This window comes from Halichoerus grypus, chromosome 2 (genome assembly GCF_964656455.1).
Source record: "Halichoerus grypus chromosome 2, mHalGry1.hap1.1, whole genome shotgun sequence".
NCBI lineage: Eukaryota > Metazoa > Chordata > Mammalia > Carnivora > Phocidae > Halichoerus > Halichoerus grypus.
In genome coordinates, this window is record NC_135713.1 from 11,294,242 (window position 1) to 11,313,852 (window position 19,611).

Consider the following 19,611-nt stretch of genomic DNA (forward strand, 5'->3'; position numbering starts at 1 on the left):
TCTGATTGCAAGAGTTCAGACTTGGAGATTTTGTCTAAACTGCATTTCCATGCAGCTTCTACTAGTATAATGATTTTGAATTAATATTTATTGTGTGATACATACTATAATAATAGGTTAGGACACAGTTCACTGTAACTAAGTGCATTAAGCAATTTTAAAAACAGTATTGTTATTTGCTTCCATTTTTGTTTTAGGAGCAAGTATACAGTGGGCACACATACAGATAAGATAGTGCAAGGATATATGACTAAATTTAACTGCTTGTTTGAGGGTTAGTGGAATTTAAATTTGCTTCTAACTGATGATAACTTGACCAGATTTTCTGTTTATGTATACTTTGAAAATATGAACACATAAAAATTAACCATTTCCTTTTATAAAAGCGGTGGACTGAATTCTGAAGCTGGTTCTTTTATGTTCAAGATAGTGTTTCCAAACGGAATCATTCACTGTTCTCTCATTCTCATGGTCAAAAACAAGAGATGTTATTATATGTCATTCCCCAAAACTGCTTTGTAGCCGGTTAGGCAGTCATATGCTTTGCAAATGTAACTAAATGAGTAAAATAAGTAAACTAAATAAGTAAAATAAATGTAGTAAAAATAAGTACATCATCGACCTTAACTTATTTAGTTAGTATTTTACTAGTTATTCATGTCCCCTTCCTTCTCTATATCTATTATCATCTAAATTTTTTTCCCTGAAACATACATGATGAAGTTGTACACGATGCCTCTCTTACCTCCATATACCTCAGTGTGTATTTCCTAAAACCAAGGACATTCTCTTACATCCACAGTAAAATGATCAAAATCAGGACAATTACATTGATTCCGTATTTTACCTAATTTACAAACCTTATGCACACTTTGTCCGTTGTCTCAGTCAAGTCCTTTACCTGGTGCTGGGTTCATTCCCAGGTCACACAAGAGTTTTGTCTCATAGCTCTTTAGTCTTTAATCTGGAGGAGTTCCTTAGTTTTTCCTTATCGTCAGGACCTGACAATTTTGAAGAATTCAAAGCTAGTTAATTCTAGCTAATTGGTTGAATGTTCCTCAGTTTGGATTTGTGTTCTCTTTCCTCCTAACTTAGATGCAGATTATTCATTTTTGTTAGAAATGCTGCAAAAGTGAAGTTTTGTTCTTCTCTGCATTTATCAGGAGACTTAGAATGGTTCCTACCAATCTGCTTTGTAGAATTAATCATGTTTCTTTTTGTAACTAATGAGTATCTTGTGCAGATGTTCTTTGAAACTGTAAATATCTCACTCTCATTTCTCATTGTACTTTCTCTCATTAATTTTATACCCATTGGTGGTTTTTGGGTAAAATAATTATTACCGTGGTATTTGCCAAATGGTAATTTTCTAATTTCTTCACTTATATTTTACTCTTATTAGTTGGAATCCTACTGTAGGAAAGAGCCTTCCTTTCTTATTTACTTATTTATGTCAGAATAGGCACATAGATTCTCATTTTATTTTATTGATTATTATCATTACTATTTTTGTTCAAATTGTTCCAGGTTAGCCAGAGCCCAGTCAAGTTTTGACTCATCCTGAGCACTTTTTGAGCACTTTCTGGCTTTTCCTGAGCACTTCCTTTTTTGTTTATTCTATTTTAGTTGGTGGTGTGTGTGTGTGTGCATGTGGAATTTACTGGATTTTATCTAAATTTATGTATGTATTTGTGTTTATATAAATTTAAAAAACTCTAAGTGAGCCTTATTTAAATGTCAGTGATGGTTGCCTTTGGGATTACTAGTTATCTGCATTTTCTTCCTCCCCCCCCCCCCAATGGCCATTTTGCAGGTAATGTTACTTTCATTGGGGGGAAAAGGCTTTTCTTTAATAGCAAAGATTAGTTGTGATTGGAAATCACACATTTCTGAACCTAGCTGAAATTATCATGCATTTTATGCCTGTCATTTAGAACATTCATGTTTTTCAGGATACATTATATGTGAAATGGAACACTGCCACTAAATGGTGGTTTAATGAGTTGAAGTAATTCTTCTACCTTTAGAAGAAGTCATGATAACCTTGCTATAATCCCTTCTTATGATAGATGAGGCATTTGGTGCCTGGGAGGTTAAGTGACTTGCCCACAGTCACAGAGAGTGGATTGAGAGCAAATGTAATTTTTTTTTTTTAAAGATTTTATTTATTTATTTGAGAGAGACTGAGAGAGAGAGCACATGAGAGGGGGGAGGGTCCGGAGGGTCAGAGGGAGAAGCAGACTCCCTGCCGAGCAGGGAGCCCGATGCGGGACTCGATCCAGCGACTCCAGGATCATGACCTGAGCCGAAGGCAGTCGCTTAACCAACTGAGCCACCCAGGCGCCCGCAAATGTAATGTTCTTGCTGAGTCCAGTATTCTTAGATAATCCCAGTTATTGTTTTCATTTGTTAACCACCTTCTAGCTGCAGGGTACCATATGAAGTGTTAAAGAGCCTTAAGCTTAAATTTGCATGTGTTATTCATTGGATAATCTAAACACTTTATATGCAAAGGTTATCAAAGTCCATTGGGCTGTGATTAATGATTAACAACTTTAAGTGATTCTGAATTGGCTTCCTGTTAGACCATAGTCATGAAATGCTTATCAGTCTACTGCTTGGCACTAATCTTGTAATTACACTGTTATTCTATAATTATAAAAACATAGTTGGATTGAAAGAATGGAGGGCTGGTATATTTAAATTTGTAAACTTTCTCTGGGATGAAGATGGGCCTACCAGGAGAAAAAGTCTCCTTGTGCACTGTTAAGTGACATCTGTAGAATGTCAAGAATGCCTTCCCTAACCCCCCTCAGACTTGCTCTGACTTCACTCTCCTACCCTCTGAAAGCACCTTGTCCTGGTTCATTCAGTTACTGTGGTGGTAGGTACATACATGTGTGTATTGAGATGCTTCCTATCTCTCTTGTCCTCAGCTCTGTCCTTAGCTCCACGCACAGCACCTTCACACAGCAGGGGTGCAGTAAAAATGAGAATGTCCTTTGCCCTGTCCAGTGCTATATTGTAGAGGTGAGGGTCTTCTGGATCCTTCTCCCTTTTTTTTTTTCTTTCTCTCTCCTCCCTTCCCTCCTCCCCTCCCTCCCTCCCTCCTTCCTCCTTCCTCCTTTCCTTTCCTTTCCCTTCCCCTTCCCTTCCCCCTTCCCTTCCCCCTTCCCCTCCCCCTTTCCTTTCCTTTCCTTCCAGAACATTTAAAGACTTGATTCTTAAAGCAGTTGTATCATTAGGCATGGCTTTTGGTTGCAAGCAGTGGAAACTGTCTCTTACTAATTCTGAGCATCTCAGATGGTAACAGTAGTTCATATTTGTCAAGCGCTATGAAGGGTCTGAGCTTTTTTACCTATAAAAGCTAAAAGATTGGCCTGCCGCAGTTTGACAGATGCTGGCAGAAGATGTGAAACTCTTAGGTTTCTTTCATGATAGTACTAGTTGTCATGATATCAGCATTTTTTTGCACCAGTGCTCTAAGACCTGATTCCCACAGGGTGACCCACAGAAGGCCAGCTGACACTTGTATACACAGTGCTTGTGTTACAGGAGAGGAACCCTGAATTTAGGGTGTCTGGATTGTAAGCTTGGCTGTTCTTGGCTCTGAAGAGACACATTCACTGCCTTTCAGGGTCATAAGCAAACCTGCCCTCTGCCCTGGAGGGAGACACTGTCTCTTTGCCCTGGAGGGAGACACTGTCTTTCTCTTCCGAGTATATTTGCTGTAAAAATATCCTTGTAATGATAGGCTGGAGCAAAGAGAGTGCCTCTGCTTACATGATGTATAGAATTGCAAGAGACCTCTACTAGGTCTCTGCTAGCAGGTCTACCAGCAGTATGCATTGTGGAAATTTAGAAAACAAATGAAAAAAAGTCCCTGTAGTCCTGCCATTCTAAGGTAATCATGGTTAAAGTTTCGAAGTACGTACTTTTAGTTTTCTTCACATGTATTTCATAAAAGTACATTCTGACTTGATTTTTCAGCCAACACTATATTATGCCTGTTTCCCTCTCCTGCCTGCCTAGGTCGTCTTTGCGCAGTCTGCTAGTCCTTTAGACCCTACTCCCTGCCTAACACTTAATTGTACTAAGTATAGAATCAGAGTTTCAGAGATTCAAGAGATTTCAGATCATGTGGTCTTGCCCTTTCATTTAAGGTGTTAACTCTCTCATTTAACATTTCACTGAGACCTTCTGGAAGCTACACCACAACCTTAATATGGAACTATAATGGTGGGAATTTGGGGCATTCTAAGAGGTGTGGATTAGCTGCATTGCTTGGGTGATTTTATTCTTGACATTGTGCCCTAAGTAAGAACACCTTTGCATTAAGCTCTCTTAACTAGGTTGTGTACTTAGAACCTCTTGGTCCTCTTGATCTTGCTCAGTCAAGCCCACAGTGGACTACTATGGACTGAACTCCAAGAACCATTTTTGCTAATACTTGTAACCTCAGACCCCCTCTGGAATCAGGTGGGTTATCATGGGACTAAGTGGCACAGAGCCTTGGATGTGCTTGCCCAAACAGGGATTAGTTTTGAAAACTCTTCTTCCAATTAAACTCAAGTCTTTGTGAATAGTGGCAAGATAGTTCATTTCTAGACATGTACTTCTTTTGATTTATTAAAAACTATGGAAAAATCTTTTCTTGAAAAGTATCCTCCAGAACTGAACTCGAAGTATTAAATATTCATTATTTCTAGGTTCCATTAAAAACAGTTGTGAGTTATTTAAATAAATAGAATTTGCCTTGATTAAAAAAATTCAGTGCTATTAGATTTTAGATTATTAAGGCAGAATTGCTAAATATTCTTTGAATGGTGTCTTTCTTTTGAAAGGCACAAAGCCATCTTATCTTCTTTCAAGAAAATATTATTCTTTGTTGAATGATTTAAGCCTATTAGTTCTTGGAAAATTATAATGATGTGCTGCCTTCAAATAGTAAAACAAGTTCCAGCTTCTTTCACTAAGAAGAGACTGTTGTTACTAAGGATTATTTCTACTCTTGATGTCATTCTATTGGCTGGACTTTATGGAGAGGATATTCGAGAAGCTTGCTGGGGCTCTGGCATTATGTATTCTCATTCCTGTCTCTTTTTTTTCTGCCATTCTCTTGCTAAATTTTGGTTTCTTAAGTTAGATGTAGTGCTGTACAATTGCCCAGACAGGGAGTTGTGGAGAAGGGCTTTGGGCTGGGTCTGTTAGATCTGTTAGAAGGGGTCCAGACAGACTAGTAGGAGAGGATGTAGCCAGCATTGGGGTTCCCGAGGTAAATGGTTGTGATTAAGAGGTCACCTGAGGTAGTGTTACCCAGAGGTTAGAGCACAATTCTCTGCTGACTGACTGGTGCAGGGTCATAAAAGCAGGGCCCTGGCCACTAGCCAGTGATTCAGACCCTGGCTTCTGTCCCCACCCCTGTCCCACCATAGGAGCCAGCCATGGTGTCCGAGGGGCTTTGCATACTGCGTCATTCTATCAGGTGGCCCTGCCGCCACACCACTCCTCACTGTGATCCGTGGGTGCTTTTATTCTGTTCGTGGAGGACGCTCCTGCCCTTCTCAGGGCCCTGCTCCTCTTCGGCATTCTTCCTCACCCTGAGTTCTCAGCTTGAGGGTCACTCGCTGCGAGGTTTCTCTGACCCCTTGACAGGACCCTGTCCTTAATCTTTCATTGCACTTGCCACTTGAATTCAGCACTTACCATGTCTGTTCTATGTTTAATTTCAGCCTCCCCTGTGGGATGGGTCTGCTTCTTGGGTCAGGGAGTGTGCGTCTGTTTTTCAGATCTGGACTCCCAGGGCCTAAGATGTGATGGCACGTTGTGAGCGTCCGGTGCATGTCTGTGGACTAAGTGGCCTGGGTCTATGTAGTATTTCCCCCCTTGGTCCTGGATCAGCCTAGAAATTGGTGGGCAGGATCTGCAAGTAGAGATTGAAGAACCTTGCAGCTGTGGAGTTGTGGGGGAGGCAGACATAAGTGCAGTTAAGTGGAGAGCCTTAACGCCTTAACTGCAAGCTGCTGGGTTTTTTGGGTTCATAGCACGTAATAAAGCCATTGGTCCATTAGGAGTGTTCCTCTCAGTTTCTGCTCTGCTGTGGTTACCGATGGTAGATGATATATTCAGTTCCAGCGAGTGAACAAATTGCCCATTTACAGAGTTAATTTTTCCTCTCCGTTGTTAAATGACTGAGGTTTTGCTTTTTCAAAGTTAGCTGAAAGTTCATTTTCTACATTTAAATAATGTTTTAAAAATCAGTATTCTTTCAAAGATAACTGTATCCAAGAGGAAAACTTACTTCTGATCTGCTGTTTGTTTTAGAGTAACTTAAGATTTTGCTTCTATTTACCAAACAACAAAAGTATAGTAAGAGTTCAAATTGTACCTGAGCTATAGCAGTTTTTAAAGATTAAAACCTTTTTAACACTGAGTTGATTACAGATAAATACATTGCAGTTGAGTGTAATACTTTGCTCAGGTCATGTTCTATAGTTTTTAGACTGCTGTGTTTGGCTGCATTATTTGTTAACTTTGAGGATTAAGCATGACTACTCCGATAACAACCTTTTCCTGGGGAGGGTAGGAGGAGCTGTGGTCTGAGATGATCGGTTGGAGAAAGGGAGAGGTTCATTTTTATTGCTTCACTTAGTCAGATTTACTTTGAAAATATTAATGAATTCTGTTCATATATTAACTCTGAATAAATTGCTTGTTTTTCTTAAAATATAGGTTGTCTGCAAATTATAAGATCTACACTAAGTAAAAACAAAAACAGAGAAATGATTGGAAATCTGGGCCCAGAGGTGTAGGTGGACCTACCTGGCAGTCAAATTTGCTTTGACAGTTTTGGGAAAAAAGATAAAAATAAAAGTCCTGTTAATCATCTTGTGAAAGTAGCATATACTCAGCCCAACATTTCTGGGCACTTTGAAGGCCTTGTATACAAGCTGAAGTAGTTTTAAATACTGTGGCTGGTGTTGTGAATACCAGTCATTCCATTCCATTATAATTTTTATTAATGATTTTATTTATAGTTTTTAAGAATAGCTTAATCAACTCACAGGGTCATAAGAAATAATAAGTCATTGATTTGAGTCTCTATGTTTCGGGGTGGTCTATTATGCCATAATTAGATACCTGATATACCAAGTACATTCATGACTTTGTTTTTTAACAGTAACCAAGTTTCATTATTCTGTTCACCTATACTTGGCATCGAATAATTTACTTATTTCCCAAATTCTAATAGGTTCTGAAAGAATAACAGTTTACTACATTAGAGAATGTGCCACAGGCTATAATAGGCAATTTGAAAAGAGAGCTTCCAGAGGGCTTTGAGCGCCGGCAGCGTTTCTGTAGTGCGTGCTGGAATGTCTCTAGCTTCCCAAGGTGATTCCTTAGAAGGTAACCGTGATAGAGTCTTCCTTTTGGCATCTTTGTTAAAAATAAATAGAAATAAGAGGAAAATAACAAGCTTCATTCCTTGTTTCCAGAAACATTTTCCCCCCAAGGACTACAAAAGCCTTGCAGACATTATCTTAATTCTGACAGGATTCTTCACAATCAATTTAGGGAGGTGATATTTTTCAGAACATGTTTCCTGGTCAGATATTTCTGGCTTTGTGCTTAATAATGGAAGGATATGAAGATAAGATCTTATATTCAAATTACCTTTTTTATATTCTTAGTATAAAAAGTAATAAATTCTAAGAAACAGTCTTTTTAAAAATTTTGTCAACCATCCGGTATGACTCTTGGCCTCCTCAAGAATGTGGATGAGTCATGGCGGGATGTTGTGACCCACCCTCTCCAGAGTCCGGCGCAGGGCGGCCTGGCCCTGTCCTCTGTGTGAGGGACTCGGGGCCAGGGAGCCTCGGTCCCTGTGGACAAAGGCGCCTGCTCTGTGCTGGACTGAAGCTGGCGGCCCTGGAGGTGGTGGGGAGGCTGCAGGCTGATGGCTGTTGGGGAGACACAAGGAGGGGAGCACACGGCTCATGGAGGAAAGTGAATTCTAGTTGGTTGTGCAGTAAAACTGGTAATTTTTTTCCTTTTTGTGATTTCGTAACTGTTACGTTATAGGTACTGCAGAAATCATTCTGGTGCTTTAAGTAAAAGAACTGTAGTCCTCTTTCTAGGGTCTTGATGGATGCCTTGAATGTTTATAGACCTTGGTGAAAGCACCGGAACCTGCCAGTAACTATAGACTTTAAAAGCTGATTATGCTTTTTATTTCTTGGGAAATGCCTGTTTGGATTCTATGTCTTGTTTGGAGCCAAGAAAGTGTCCTCTGCGGTTGTGCTACTCCTAGATTTCGTCTTGACCTCACACAATAAAATACTGGTTTTGAAGGCACCAACCTGATTGTTTACTGCACTGGGTAGTTTGGAGCCGAGTGCAAAGGAGGGAGGGGACGGGGTTCAGAGTTTCTAGTGTGTGGGGTGCACGAGAGGAAGAGGAGCTGCTTCTCCTCTCTGTTGGAGGGCACAGAGCAGTGTGACCTCTTCCGCTGTCTTTATGATCGCTGACACCTTAGCCACAAGCAAAGTCCTGGTACCTCTGGGCTACCTTAGGTAGATGGCCATTGTGTGGTCAGTGTAGGGTGGTGTGTCTTAGGGAAACGTGCTCTCAAGTGCAGTGAAACATGGCTGATGAAGTAGAGATTTGGAGAGATGAATGATTGAGCGTCCTTTCAAATGAAATTTGTGGAAGAGGTTGTCTGAAGGAAGACTGTTGTGATGCACCCTGCGCTGCATCAGAATGCCGTTCAGATGTATGGGGGCAGAGGTCAGCCAATGGGTACAGTTTAGCCTGAGAGTTATTCTTGGGGGGCACCGTGTTACAGTAGCGACCCTGACCTGGCAACCTATTGTGCCTCACCCTGCCTCAGTTTCCCCACCGCAAAGTGGGGATGATCATAGTACCCACTCGGGTTTCTTGTGATGATTAACTCATTTACTATCGTGTAGTGCCTGGAACGGGCCCTGATCCCATATAAGCTCTGTGTACGTCTTACTAATGACATTTGTCGGGGGTATTCTTCAGACTTGTTAGAAACCTAGGGGATGTGGTGTTGCCCCTCTTTAAAACATTCACTTCCAAGCTTTTTTCCCTGCTCTCTCTATTCTTACATGACTTCAGGAGAGACAAATGGCAATACTTGTGGTGTGAAGGGAAGTGCCCATGGATTAAGGAGGGCACGGGATTTTGTTGTCCTAAACTACCAGCTATTGACAGAAGAATCCAAAGAACATCCTTGTGTGAGCTGCAGAGCAGGGAGTGTCTGCTCCGGGGTCTGAGCTCTGAGTAGGTGGGGTGGACTGAATACATCCATCACATGCCTTCTTCACTCTTTCTTTTGTGGATTGGAAATTCTTTGGAAAATAGAACACGTGATCCAGAGAAACAGGAATTAAAAATTCGCCGGCATAATGAAGCTGCTGACAGTTTCATTCGGAGGTGCTCACGGCAGTAGACACTCGTTCCTCGGCATTTGAAGTAACCTTACAATGAAGTGTGCTGTTCGTTACAGCTGATTCACAACGAAGATCTATCTTGTATCTGAAGTTCATTGGCTACAGGTAGAAGGATAAAAGCTGCTGGCAAAAAGAGGAATCTTCCAGTGGTAGTTGTAATTAAATTTAATTCACTAAGAACTGCATACCACACTCAGTAACTCATTAATTTTTATTTGCCCACTGTATTGTTAAAAACACAGCATGTAAGAATTACTGGTGTTTTAGAACATACTAGTTTTTCCTTTTAAAATGTACTTTTCAGAAAAAGGAACTTTCTAAAAAATTAAACATGTTTTTTGCTTCATCCAGATCCTTGCTGCAGTCTTGAGTACTTTGCATTCTGTGCGCACAGCTTGCGGCCAGGCTCTCCACATGTTCCTCATCCTTGGAAGTTGAGCTCAGTCAACTGTTTTTCTAACTGTGAGACTCTCCAAGGTCTCCGTAGCCCCTTTTCCCTCCGGTCCTGCTAACCTCCAGGATGTCTCTGGTGACTGCTTCTATTCGGGAGCCTGCGGTTTGGAGTGTAGCATTTTGGAACCACTTTATTATATGTTATTCCTGAGTACCACCAAAAAAGAAGAAAATAAAACTCTCTAAAATATAAGTACTTATCTGCTGTTTTGGTGTATATCCGTTTAGGCTTTTCTCTTTCTATTTATGTTTGTATGTTTGCGTGTAACTACCTAGAAGCATATATAATCATATTTAACACATGTTTTAAAGGGGTCATTTTGCAATACAGTTTTATCACCGGTTTTCTCCAGCAAGGAACAAATAATGGAAATAGATCACAAAACTAAACATAAAACTAAAAAGAGACCATCTTTATGATATGGGTTAATAAAAGATTTCTTAGATAATATACAAAAAGCATGAACAACAAAAGAAAAATTTGATGAATATTAAATAAAAAAATTGCCTTTTACAGTATACCATTAAGAAAATGAAAATCCAAGCCACAGACCAGGACAAAATACACATAAATCATATATCACATAAAGGACCTGAGTATAAGAAGAATTTTTACAACTCAAGAAGTTAAACAACCAAATTAAAAAAAAATTAGCACAAGATTTCAGTAGATACTTCAACAAAGGAGATGTATGTGGGGGGCGGCGAATAAACACATAGGCAGATGCTCAATATCATTAATCAGTAGGAAAGTGTAAATTTGAACCACAGTGACCACTGCCCACCTACTAGAATGCTGTAATGAAAAAGATGGGTACACCAGGTGAGGTGAGGCTGTGGAGGAACTAGAGGCCTCATAAATTGCTGGTAGGAATATGAAATTGTGCAGTCACTTTGGAAAACAGTTGGTAGTTTCTTAAAAAGTTCAATTTATGCTTTCTGTATGAACCAGCAATTCCACTCCTAGGTATCTGCCTCAAGAGAAATAAAAACATATGGTCCTGCACAGGTTTTCATACAAATATCCAGCCACATTACTCCTGATGGCCAAAAATGAAAGTCTAAATGTCCAACAAGATGTGATATATCCTATCCATACAGTGACACGGAAAAAACTTCTGACACATACCACAAAAAGGATGAACCTCAACAACATTATGCTAAGTCCAGGAAGCCAAACACAAAATACCACCTATTGTTTGATTCCATTTATATGAAATTTCTAGAAAAGGCAGCACTATAAAGACGGAAAGCAGATCGATCAGTGGTTGCCTTAGCCTACAGGTGGAAGAGAATTGCCTGCAGAGGGGCACAAGGGAGCAGTGGAGTGATGCAGGTCCTCCAGAACCGATTATGGTGGTGATGCACGCTATCAGTTTACTACGATTCACTGAACAGTTCACTTAGAATGGGTGAATATTTTAAAAAGTAGTGAAATCAAAATTTATCTAACAAATTGCAGTGTACAGAAACCCTCTGCCATTTGTTTCATTTAATTCTAAAAGGTAGATGATGTGCCCACTTTCCGGAAGAGGACATTGAGGACCAATGATGGTAAATGATTTTCAGGTCTCAGAGCCAGTAACTGGCAGACCAGGTGGCCACATCCAGGCGTTCTGGCCATAGTACCCCATCTGATAAAGTGAGTGAATTTTACGGTATGTAAATTTTACTTCATGAAAACACCTCATGACACATTTTGAAGAACATATCATGAATATCTTTCCATGCCTGGAACTGTATTTGCCATCATTTCTTAAAATTGGAACACTGAGACATTCATAAAAATAGAATTGGTCATGACCACCCAGCACTCAGCACTTGGCTTCTGCGACATCACCTGGCCTGTCTTGGTGCTTTTCTGTTTCTTACTGTCTGGATTACGTGGAAGCAAGTCCCAGTCATCATCATTTCTCCTGGAAACACTTTAGTATCCTTATTTGTAGGCAGTCAACTACCATTCCATTGCTTGTAGAGTAAGGAGTTAAACCGGTTGTTGGTCGATGGTCATCTGGGGTGATTGCTGTGTATTGCTTGGTAAAGGATACTGCGGCAAGATACCCTGCCGGGTAAATCTTTCTGTTGACCGCCATGGCTGTTTGAGGTATCGTACTGAAGAACCCTTTTTATTTTCAGTGCTTTAAAGTATACTCTGACTTAAAAAAAGCTAGAACAAGATTCACAATAAAGGTAGCCCTTAGGTAATTTTGCTTGTCTCAGAACATGTGCACAATGAACTAGCCCAGCTGGTTCACTTTCTTTTGTTTGTAGTTGGTTCCTTGGAAACAAAGACATTATTGGTATTCATGCTCCACATTCCCCTGCCCCCGCCCCCCGGCTTTTTTGCTCACATTTGTGATTGTCTTATAAGCAAAGCTATATGTTTTATACTGAAGGTCTTTAAAAAAGAATACCTGGCAGTATTTTCAAGTTGTTAGTCCTTGAGTTGTGAGGAAATTTGATCAGTCTCCACTCTTAGGTGATAGGGACCTGGGAACTTTTGGCACTTTTGGAAACTGTGCTTTCTTGTTTTGTAATGATTTGAGGGAAAAACCATGGAGGAAAAAGGAAATAGTCAAATTTTTATTTCAACACGAATTACAGATATTATCACCCTCATTTTTTCATCGATTATAACAATTTTAAAGCACCAGCTGATTCTCTTCGGCCTTGTTTGTTGTCCAGTAGTTCCTCATTAAATTAAAATTAAAATTTGAAGTCAACAAAAATGAGGTGGCTATCCAAGAATGATCCATACTTGTCTGTCTGTTCCTTGCCCTTGCATTAACCCCCTCCATTCCTTAACCCTTTTCCCGCCGCTCATGAGCTCTTTCTGGCCACTCTACCCGTTCCCACCTGGGAGTCTGTCATGAGCTCTTAGGCCAAAGCTTGGATCTGTTCCCTTGACATTTTGGGAATGGTGGCCACTTGTAGCCATGCCACCAAGGGAATTAGAGCTTTTGAGGATTCCTTGTGACCGGAAAAAAAATTCTTGTTAACATAAATTTATGATTTTTTGACTTCATCTTCCCCTGACTTTCCAACGAGAACTAGAGATCGTGGTCAGACCAGTGACTGATAGCTGTAGCAGCTACCCAAATAATTTCCTCAAGAGGGGAGGAATCCAAGAGGTGGATGTTTACTGTCTCAAAAAGAATCATCATCTCAAAGATTTGCTGCATGTAAGGATTAACAGGTCATACTTAATGGCCTACAAAATACCTGATGTGAGTAATGACTACTGTAGATCTATCTGTAAATGCACCTGGCATAAAGCCTCTCATCTGAAATGGCTTACTATTACTAAGTGTAAGTGTACCAACAACATGAGCAGTCATTATTATTGTAAACTTGACTCTACTGTGAATCAACTTCTGGTAGAACATACTCATCCGCTAATTTAAAATGTGAAACGGGTGCCTGGCTGGCTCAGTCTCTAGGGCACTCGACTCTTGGATCTCGGGTTTGTAAATTCAAGCCCCACGTTGGGTGTAGAGGTTACTTAAAAATAAAAATCTTTTTAAAACAATGGAGTATTTTGCCGTGTGACTGAAGGTTTACAATATCAGAACCAGCATTTTCCATCTGAAGCGTATATAGGACTTAACTGTGCAAACCCTGTTACATTCCTTTTTATTATGCAAATTTAAGATCTGGTCTTTAGCAACTGGTAAGAAGTCTTTTTGTCACTTGTGTCTGCTCTTGGCTAGATCAGAATGTAGATGTGATTTTAAACAGATTTCTTGAATAGATAGGTGTTGAAACAATGTGGAGTTTTTTTTGTTCTGTTTTTTTTAGCATTCTGATCAAATCAGTACTATGAGGGCAATTTTTTTCCAGTGGAATAAAAGGTATAAAGAGAAATGTTAACAGTTGAAAGTAAAATAGTGGTTTAAGTGTATTAGTTATGCTCACGTAGAGTGCTCAGAATGGAAAGAATCAGAAATAGTTGGGGTGCCTGGATGGCACAGTCCGTTAAGTGTCCTACTCTTGGTTTCAGCTCAGGTTGTGATGTCAGGGTCATGAGATCGAGCCCCGCATTGGGCTCTAAGCTCAGCACGGAGTCTGCTTGAGATCCTCTCTCCCTCTCCCTGCCCCTCCCACTTGTGTGTTCTCTCTCTCTCAGATAATAAATCTTAAAAGAAAAAAGAATCAGGGTACCTGGGTGGCTCAGTTGGTTAAGCAACTGCCTTCGGCTCAGGTCATGATCCTGGAGTCCCTGGATCGAGTCCCGCATCGGGCTCCCTGCTCCACAGGAAGCCTGCTTCTCCCTCTGACCCTCCCCCCTCTCATGTGCTCTCTCTCTCATTCTCTCTCTGTCAAATAAATAAATAAAAAATCTTTAAAAAAAAAAAAAAAAGAAAAAAGAATCAGAAATAGTTAACATGGACCAGCTCCATCCCTTCAAAAACCCAGAGGCAGGGTTCTGGGGGCCGGGAAGGCTCCTGCCTACCCAGGTGGGGCCCAGGGCCCCTGTTGAGTGGGGTGTGGGCTGTGGTTCCCTCATGAGTCCCAGCGGCGGACCAGCTTCTCCATGCCTGACTGGACTGAATTCTAAGAGGGCGGTAGGACCGGCTGTATCCTTAGATGTCTTTTTTACTTAAAAGGCTCTCAGTACATTTATTTGTTGGATGCTCGGTATGGGGGGGGGGGGCGGTGCGAAGGAGTGGTGTGTGCAGAGAAGCCTACTTTGCGATTCCTGGAAATAAGATAGAATTATCATGAAACACACAAAGGTGCTTTTGATCTTAATTTCTACTGTCTAAAGGATTATTAATAATGTACCAAAAAAGCAGTTTGATATTATCAGTATAGTCCTTAATCTGTGACCAAGAAAAAAGGAAAACAAAAAGAAAAACCATACCCCAACTTTCCCCCTAATTGGCTACAACCTTTATTACTTTGGATATATTCTCTCTGACATAATTTAGTATTTGAATGTAGAATGCACAGAAATCAGTTTATAAGGGAGGAAGGAACTGATTTTTTAGATAAAAAATTCAGTTTAATCTCAGGAAACAAACTGAGGGTTGCTGGAGTGGGGGGTGGGGTGGGAGGGATGGGGCGACTGGGTGATGGACACTGGGGAGGGTATGTGTTCTGGTAAGCGCTGTGAATTGTGCAAGACTGTTGAATCTCAGATCTGTACCTCTGAAACAAATAATGCAATATATGTTAAGAAAGAAAAAAAGAAGAAGAAGAATGTAGCAGGAGGGGAAGAATGAAGGGGGGGAAATCGGAGGGGGAGAAGAACCACGAGAGACAATGGACCCTGAAAAACAAACTGAGGGTTCTAGAGGGGAGGGGGGTGGGAGGATGGGTTAGCCTGGTGATGGGTATTGAGGAGGGCACGTTCTGCATGGAGTACTGGGTGTTATGCACAAACAATGAATCATGGAACACTGTATCTAAAACTAATGATATAATGTATGGGGATTAACATAACAATAAAAAAATTTTTTAAAAAATTCAGTTTATAAGGGAGGAATGAACTGATTTTTTAACTGATACTAAAATTTTAAATATTTGAAACAATCCGTTTTGAATCGCTTGTTTTAAGTGATGTTTTGCTTGCTGCATGTACTCTTAGTTGCTTGTAATACCACTTCAAATATAAATATAAAAGGTGACATCTGTTCTTAAAATTATTATAAAAAACATTGTTAATTTTGTTTCTTGGTTTGGCCGCCTCCTCCCTTTATCTTGAGAGGAAAGCGACTGCTCTTTGTGAGAGCTTGTGTCACAGTTTATAGTCTCTGAAGACAGTCATTCAACACTGACTCACGGGAGGCCCTGGCCCGGCGATTTCCTTCCCCATCCAGATGCGCGCACGCTCAGACACGCGCACGCTCAGACACACGCACGCTCAGACACGCTCAGACACGCGCACGCTCAGACACGCTCAGACACGTGCACGCTCAGACACGCGCACACGCTCAGACACACACGCTCAGACACGCTCAGACATGCGCTCACGCCCAGACACGCTCAGACACGTGCGCACGCTCAGACACGCTCAGACATGCGCTCACGCCCAGACATGCTCAGACACGTGCGCACGCTCAGACACGCTCAGACACGCGCATGTGCTGCTGGCCTTGCGTTCCCGTCTCAGGCATGCAGGGTGTTTTACCAAGCCTGTCCCAAGTTTCAGTGCGAGCCAAATAGCAGAGGGCCAGGGGAAGGGCTGGAACAGGTTGGTAAGAGTTGCTGGCATTATTGAAGAAAAAATATTTTCCTGAATTGCAGAGAGACACAGCAAACGACTCCTGAGCAGGGTCCATTGAGTCTGCTGATAGTAGCCTGGAAGATGGGGTTTGGTTTATTTTTTAATTACTGTATTTGACTTTGATTTGGGTCATACGTTTTAAGAAAGTGATTCTCATGACTTTTATATGTGCATACTCATTCTAGTTCATTTATTTTCTAGCAATCAAAAACACCAAATAGGGCAAGCTGTATTTTCAGTGTACAAGTAGTCTAGTGACAGGGTTGAGACTAGTAGCCTGATCTTCTCATTTAGAATCTCTTGCTTCTGACCTAAGAGAGGTTTGGGTGCCATTGAGCAGTGCTAACAGTATGTGTTAGAGGAATTCAGAGCAGGGCAGAGGTTCTTCCTCCTGGAGGTTGTGTGTTTTGTACAAATAACCTAACAAGCACTAATACGGATGAGAGGGAAACCAGTCTGTTTTGTTCTTAAGAATATCGTCCTTTAAATTGAGGCAGAAGGATTCCTCTGAGTGGAATGAAGGGGAAGAAAAATGCACTGTTCCCCTCTTTTCTCCCTCCTGCCCTTTTCCTCTTCCGTCCTCCCCTCCTCTTTCTTCCTCCTCCTGTTCCTTCTTCCCTCCTCTTTCTCCCTCCGTCCTCCTCCTCCTCTCTCCCTTTTAAAAATAAATATTAACCTTGTGATGAACTGTAGCTGCTAGCAGAGCAGAGAGCATGCTACCCTAGCAGGCTTGGGCGCTGTGCTCTCCCCATTTGAATAATTTGCTTATAGAAAACTTAGATGCGTTTCTTTCAAACTGGTCTATGTTGGGTGTGCTTTTACTATCTGTATATAATGCAATTAAATGTTATCTAAGTGTTTCAGATATGAGTGGGAAAAGAAAATATTGCTGTAAAAGCTAAATTGATTTGGGAAGATTTGATAAAGGCTATCCATTTAAAATAACTGTCAAGTTAAGTGTGGAAGAGACCATTGTAAATACAAGCATTCCGCCCTTACATTTCTTCAGGGGGTCTCTATATTCTAGTTCCATTGAAGGCATATGAGGGTGTATGCTGGTAAGATGGGGAAATCGTCCCATCCCTTTGAGATTCGTACTCCAAGGAAAGACCTCAACCCAGGACTGAAGATGACAGCAAGAGGCAGGGCTCTAGAGTGGACTTGATGTAGTGGGTAAAGTGTCCATATTGAGCAGGAGGAGGAAAGAAACAGAGTACTTGCATCTTTTTTAAGGGCTTTCTGCTTTTACTGACTTGGTTTAAAAATGAACTGACCAGAGACTAGTGATCACATTGAGAAAGAGGGCTTCTGCCCCTGACGGAGACTCTTGTGGGTGGGGAGCACCAGCTGTGCAGTTCGACTGGAGGGTGGTCCGTTTCCCTGTTTGAATCACACACGTGGAGAAAACTAGAGGAGGACTGGGGGGACTGGCCGTCATGAAGGCTGAAAATGACATGTTAGTGTCACTTGTCCTCTAGCTAACAGGGCAGACCAGTAAGCCTCAGGTGTTCATGATCACATGAACTTCCAGGCCTAAGCGAAGAAGGTTCCATTGGTCACCTAGGAAGAATGACTGGAGATTGTGTGGTCCTTTCATGGGCGGGGAAACTGAGGCTGTTTGTCCAAGTCTTAGAGGTGTTTGGCTATGCTAAAAACCAGAAATCAATTTTGTTGTCCCTTTATTTCACCTATTTATTTTTAAGTGGATGGATTAAACTGAGAGGTATGTTTCAGTTTGATCGAGGGCCTCACTGGTTTGTCTGCGTCATCGGCCAGTGCGTGTGTATAGACAAGGGTGTTTTCTCTTCGTCTCTGACCAAGGTGGAAGAGGTACCGTGGGTAATGAGACACAGCCTATGTTAGATCATTATGCATCACTCACTGATTTCAAGTCAGCAGTATGGTGATTTTTTTCCTTTTACATTAAAAAAATTAATGTTATTTAATTCAATATGATTTTAAAAACTTGACTTGGAGGAAGAAAGTAAAATGATGAGACATTTATTTTTGATGAGAATTAATCTTTTTATATATTTGGTTTTTACCATGTGTAGTTTAAAAAGGAAGGTACAATGCTCAGAATTGAGAAATTAATTTACATAATAGCCTAGATTTTCTGCATGTATACATTAAGAAAGGTGACTTGGAGTTTGTCTTACTGGTTTTTAATTTGGGAATCCCAGATCTTACTTATAAGTATTTTTAAGCTTAAAAAAAGTATTGCCACAAATTTACCTGGAAAGCATGCATCTTTTTTATATGATGCTAAGTAAGAGAGCACTGAACTGTAATTTTGTCACATTTTCTTTAGGAGCGTTCTTCTGTAGTGGATTTGTTATTAGTGTTTGCTACCACACACTGTTAATGATTACTGGTGGCAGTGACAAATTTGATTGTGATCCAAAGTGTATCATACTTTATTATGTTTTTATATTTTTAGTGAGTGTGCTAGTGATAAAAATTTGATCCCCCTCTCCCCTACCATCGCTTTTTTCATTTAGACCTGGATTCTTCATATGTGACCTTGAGAACATGATTCAACTTGTCTGAACCTTGATTTTTCATCCATGAAGTGAAGGCTTGGTACTACATGACTCCTAAGGTCTCTCTAGCTCTGAGGCCCAGTGATCCCGTGAGGCGTGTGATCTCACTTGTGTGCCAAATCCTTATTTGCAATTTTACCAGTGACCTTTCTACTACTGCAGAGCATGTAGAAACCGAGCAGCCAAATCACAAGTCTTGTTCCTTCCACAAAGGCAACTGAGTTTCGAGAATAGAAGCTAGTTGTGAGAACTGGTCGTTGATTTATGCTGACTTGATTATTCTTTTAATTTGCACGTCAGTGATTAAGAACTTGTGTTCTGGGGTCAGCTTTGAATCCCATCCCCTCTCACTCAATAGCTGTTTGATTTGGGGCATGTAATTTTCCTTCTCTTCAGTTTTCTCCTCTGTAAACTAGGAGCAGCAATCGAATCTGCTTCTTGGTGTTAATGAGGATTCGGCGAGAGAAGCCACGCAGAGGTTGGCTTGTAGCCATAGCTTCACAAAGGTTAGCTGTTTGGATTGTGACAGTGACTTTCTCCAGGTCATGGTTGTGGGCAGCCCGCAGCCTTTCCTTCCACAAGTTTGTCAGAGTTCTCTCAGTCTCCCTGCGCACTTGCCCTGTGACCTGGTTTGACTGTGGAAATACCGCAGATGCTGTTCTCCAGAGGTTATCACTGGTCATGGCAGCCCTAGACTTGGTTTTCCAGTGCCCTCCATAGATTCACACTTGTCTAATCGTTGTTGTTAGTTTTGCCTGCCCACTTATTTATATGATTCTTTGAAAAGAAGTGATATTTCAAACAATAAGATGATGTTCATTTTCTTTCTTACATTTGCTGCACCTTTTTTTGGACTGCTGGTGTTGGTGTCTCGTACCCCGACCATTGAGAGAGAACTGAGTGGTCACTG

The 19,611-nt window shown here is 41.0% G+C and overlaps 1 protein-coding gene across 13 annotated transcripts in view; it reads left to right on the forward strand.

Moving 5' to 3' along the window:
• Positions 1–19,611, forward strand: part of TRIO (trio Rho guanine nucleotide exchange factor) — a 340,046-nt gene that overhangs the window by 47,713 nt on the left and 272,722 nt on the right. Inside the window, exon 1 of one of the 13 annotated variants that reach the window (XM_036102775.2) lies at positions 7,983–8,038. The exons of 11 other annotated variants lie outside the window; for them this stretch is intronic. The gene's annotated coding sequence lies outside the window, so the exon portion shown is untranslated. Of the gene's footprint in view, positions 1–7,982; positions 8,039–15,987; positions 16,245–19,611 lie in introns of those variants that run through there. One more of the 13 variants, XM_078066570.1, reaches the window with a different exon arrangement.